Genomic DNA, 4,936 nt, shown 5'->3' with positions numbered 1-4,936 from the left:
CCCCCCCCCCCCCCCCCCCCACTGGCGGGAGCGAACGGTTTATCCCGGCCCCGCACCGCCAGCTCCGGGCGCCATCTTGGGTGCGACTAAAACAACAAGTCCAAAACCCCCGGCGGGTCCCTGCAGCATCCCCGGGCCGCGCTGCCCTCCCGGACCGTCCCATCGCGTTACCTGAGGGGGTCTCGTGCGGGCGCCGCGCCCCGGCCGCCGCCGCCGGCCCCGCGGCGGCCCCGAACCCCCCCACCTGTCCTCACCTCACAATGGTAGCTGCAGAGCGGGAGGGGGGGGCGGCCGCCCGGGCCTCATTACCATAATCTGCCTGGCAACAAGCCGCGGCGTCGCGCGCTGATTGGCTGAAACTCCTCCGCCAGCCACGATGGGGCACAGAACTCCTAAAGCAAAGGCTCGGAGCGTCCAGGTCAGGGGACCGGGGCGCGGGGGGGGATCCCGATCCGCGGGGAGGGGAGCGGGGGGGGGGTCTTCTGCCCGGGTTTTTACTCCCCTCTTCGGGTGCTGGTGGCCAATCAGAGCCCCGCTCTCATCCCCGCCAGCGGTATCTCCACCAATCAGGGCGCGCCTTTCATCGCGGCGCTCCGCCCCCCCACTGGGGGAGGCTGTGTGGGCGCCGCGGGCAGTGCCCCCTACTGGCGGGGCGGGGGAGCGCCGGGCGCCCCCTGGTGGCGGGAAGGGGCGGGGCGGCGACACCTCTCACACCCGTCGCTCCGAATTTTCCAGGACAGGTAGCGCCAGGCCCATCCCCCGCTCCGTCCTGGATAAGGAGGTGACTCCCAAACTGTTTGTGGGCTCCCAGCCATGATGCTCTGCAGCCCCTTCAGCCCCATCTTGCAGCCACTTGGAGCATGATTACCTACCATTGTGTCAAAACCAGTGGATTCCACTAGAATTTTACTTAAAGCTAATAAACTAAAAGCTGAAACGTGAGTTAGTAATATCTGTCGAAGGTCCACCCATGAGAAAATACCCACAAAAGGGCTCCCTCTGCCTAAAATGACCCTAAATGGTGCTATAACAATATTTTTCATGGTACGTGTGTCTGAATCCTAAATGTCTGCTCAAAGAAGGATAATAATTACTACCGTTCAAAAATGTAACTAATTGGTCATTCCAATGACCATTCCAACTCTAAACAAGTATGGTTACTGCCATACTTGTTTTGAGTATTTCTCTATTTGTATTATGGTGGCAAGGAAAAACATCCCTTTGTTAGCCCTCATTTGCCATTAGCACACACTCAGATAGCTCTTTAATCTAGTAGGTCAGTGCATATTTGTTAAGCCAGACAATCCCTGTGTTTAGGACCTTTTAGGTTTATTCTAAATGGTTTCATGGACTGTGTGTAAACCACTATTCACTGCAGTGTGGGCAGCTACAGATCTCACAATGGGCCATTGTGGCCAACTGACCAAAGCTCAGAAGGACAGGAAGGGGAAATTTGGGTTAAAAATGAATCACTACTTTTACAGAACTGGTTCTGCTCCGTCTCTATGTTGGGAGAACAGCAAGGGGGTCAGATCTTGGTGCCATTAAGTGTAACTCCTCATTAGGTCTGTCCTTTTAAAGCCTGGACTAGTCTTTCAAATTAAGAGCTGCTGTTGTATATTGAAATCATCCCCTGTTGTACTGACCCAGCCCCTTCCACGAACAATCAAAATTTCAAAAACAGCCCACAGAAATACAAATTTTCTAAATTCTGTTTATGAACCTCACCTTAAAATGTTAGATACGGGTGTTAACCTCAAGTGAGCAGTATTAGTTTAATTTAGAAGTTTGTTGGTTTTTTTCCCCCTTAACTATACTTTACACTTCTGGGCAGTTCTCTTAATTTAAATTATGGGAGTCATGGAGCCAATTTATTTCACCGTCCCATAAAACCAGTTTCAATTTTGTTATACCATGCTGAAACTTTAGGAGAACAAGTACTACAAGGAAATACATAAGAGCAAACAAAACTGCTTTATTTCTTGTAAATTTTAACAGCTCCCTGCTGTGTTACTTTTTAAAAAATCAAAGTGCATTTTTATTTGGAGTTTCCAAGAGTCTCCCTAACAGTTTTGAAGAGTTGCTGGCTCCACCACAAGAGCTGTAGTCCCAGGATGTGATACAGAACAGTGCCCTTTCCTGAAACAGGGTTCATATTGAAAGTTGTTCCAGAGGTTATTTTTTTCCCCTTGTGGTCAAATCAGTGCAAGTTCACCATGGATGCAGCAAGGTGCCAGATGCTGGTCTGATTCATCCCCTGCAGTGTCCGGCATCTGATGTAATGCTTATTCCCACATTTCATGTGTTGTTTCTGATGCTCCAGTACAGGCTTTGTTTCCCCCACAGCCTTGTGCTGGCAGAGAGAGAGGCCTTCACATGAGGCTAATTTATTTTTCTAATCTGCATAGTTCAAGTGAACTACACGAAATACCCCCCCCCCCCCTTCACCTCCAGTCTGGAATGTGCTATAACCCTCCTGAAAATCCTCCTTTCCCCATTCAGCTCCTAGGTCATCAGATCCATGTCTCCATCCCTGCATCATCTCATTTGGATGCTGCTGTTGCAACAATTTCTCCCATCTTGCCTGTTCTGACTCTTCCCTCTGGCCACTCCAAGGTTCATTTTTCCACTAGTTCCCACATGGAAGCAAGTGTACTGACTGTCTTCTCCCCTCTTTTCAGATTCCAGGTGGAAAAGCACACTGGAATTCCACCCTATTTAATTTACTCATGAGTATCTATTTGCCCTCTTTCCCTTGGTTCTCCTCACTTCTTCCTTTCACCCAGAAAAACCACTCCTAAGTCTCTGCCTTAAAAACAAGCCTCCCACACCCAGACCCACTCCCTAAAGCTGCTCCCTGACCCTCTCTCAGATCCCCTAGAAAGAGTTCCTCGTTTTTCCCCATCTATATGAATGTTTCAGGTTGTGTTGGGGTTATTGGATTTTTCTCCATGACATAATCCCATTTTGAGGAGCACATAGATTAAACATGACAAAGAAAAATGCTCAAGTGCTCTAAACTCATTTGAGTTATAGAAGCAGCCACTGGCTCCCCAGCCCTGGTGACCTCCCAGTCTCATTCTGTGCATGACAAGTAGGTACTTAGGCCTAGATTCCCAAATTAAACTGCACATGGAATTGGGCTATGCTTTGTGGCACCCACCTCCTGCCCCTTGTGCAAGTCAGCAGCTGGCTGTGATTTAAAACTCCAATCTAGAAGATGGAAAAACTTCAACTCTGTCCCTGTGTCTGTTAGAACCTGCTAAATTGTAATGCAACTGAAATGTAATTACTTTTCATCCTGCACAGAGAATATGAAACATGAATTCACTAGTTTAGAGTAAGCCACAATAAATTTAATTAAAGCAGCCTCATGTAAAACACATACAAGTACAATAAAGTTATTTTATTTTGGTTCTCAGGATCACTCCTCCCTCAAAAAATTAGTGGGTTTTTTTTAACATACTGAATTAATTCCTTTAACTGCAAGAAAAAAACTGACTAAAACAAGTTTGAGGGTGTTGTAATAGCATCTGCATCAACTCAGATTTTTAAATTTTATTTTAAATTAAAATCATACCATTAGCTGAGACATTTTACCTCACACATTCACTATTGGCTCTTTTTTCCTGATTTGTCCCCAACTAAGTGGCATTTATCCCCCAATATTTAATAATAAAGAAGCACAGAAATAAGCCAGGAAACAACTTGCATCGCCCCCCAGCTCCCTAATCTTCACTGGGCATTGGTAAAAGATACAGCAAGTTTTAGGAAAGGGCAGCTTTTCAGTTCACTGGAAATCTATTTAGCAAAGCCCTGTTGGCGTGTAGGGATAGGAAGAGTGCATCCTGATGCCAAAATGCCTGCAGGGAAAATACTTTGCCACTCACACACCAATATCTCCCTGACTCCATCAGAACAATATTTATAAAGGCAGCTACTGGTCCTGTGATGCCTTGAGATCCCACGGTTTAAGAAGACAGAAATCAACTGGGAGTTCAGCATTTCACAGCTTTTGCTGCAAACTGTCTCTTTGCAAGATTCTGCAGGGTGAGAAGGGGATTTTTCCTTCTTGTGCGCAGCCTCTCCTGTGGAGTCCCAGCCTTTCAGCAGGCAGAGTGTTGTGGTTCCAGTCAGCCCAGTTTAGGCAAGTACAGGAACTCCAGTGCAACCCAGTTCTTCTTTCCATTGCCAGACTTCCTCATTCTTGGAGCATTTCCCAGAAATCTGTGCTGGACAGATGTAGTTCAACTTCAAATCCAGGTCAGCTCCTTCTTTAGCTGGGATTACTGTTGATTTAGTGCATACATGTCTTCTCTGGGAAGGATCTCAGCTACCATGATCCTGCCAGCACTGAACTGCCAGCACCCAACACCACTGGCTGATTTCCCACTGGAGTTCAGGTGTCCCCATGGCCCAGCCCTGGTTGTGTAGAAGCATTGCCATTAGTAAGAAATCATTTGTGCATTAACTGCAAAGTAAACACAGAGGGTGTTTGGGTTTCCTTTCCATTAAGCAGGCCAGAATGACTCAGGAAGCTCTCCATGCTTTGGGATATTTCTCAGTTCAGTAGGAAGTTAAATAAAGGTTTAATATTCTCTATTAAAATTATTCCTATAGTGCATTACACAAGATTTCTAATTTTCTTCCTCCTACTTCTGCATATATTTGGTAGATGAATAAAAGAGGCAACATAAAAACACATTCAGTGATAACTTATGGTAGATGTTTAGACAGCAGCCACATTTTTGTTTAAAAAAAGTCATATTTTAAGACTTAATTTAGTACATATACTAAATCTATACTCTATCTTGGCTTTTTATAGAACAGCTAAAAGTAAGTCTTCTAGCTGGGAAAATTCTGTATCCTTTTTCAGTATGTATAAGGATAAAAATACTTATCTGTCAGATGGTCAACCTTCCTCCTTCTTCAGAAG

General features: G+C 46.0%; 1 protein-coding gene across 7 annotated transcripts in view; it reads right to left on the bottom strand.

Moving 5' to 3' along the window:
• The window catches only part of PRDM10 (PR/SET domain 10), a 45,466-nt gene extending 45,122 nt beyond the window's left edge, over positions 1-344 (bottom strand). For 4 of the 7 annotated variants that reach the window (XM_042034327.1, XM_042034333.1, XM_042034334.1 and 1 more), the window contains exon 1: positions 255-344. The gene's annotated coding sequence lies outside the window, so the exon portion shown is untranslated. The other 3 variants (XM_042034329.1, XM_042034332.1, XM_042034331.1) reach the window with 3 other exon arrangements.
• Positions 345-4,936: the final 4,592 nt, after the last annotated feature.

This window comes from Corvus kubaryi, unplaced genomic scaffold, assembly GCF_017639235.1.
Source record: "Corvus kubaryi isolate FWS band 111438036 unplaced genomic scaffold, C.kubaryi_AGA036_p1.0 37367, whole genome shotgun sequence".
NCBI classification, from domain to species: domain Eukaryota; kingdom Metazoa; phylum Chordata; class Aves; order Passeriformes; family Corvidae; genus Corvus; species Corvus kubaryi.
The sequence above is the reverse complement of the archived record's forward strand: the minus strand, read 5'-3'. Positions and strand labels throughout refer to the sequence as shown.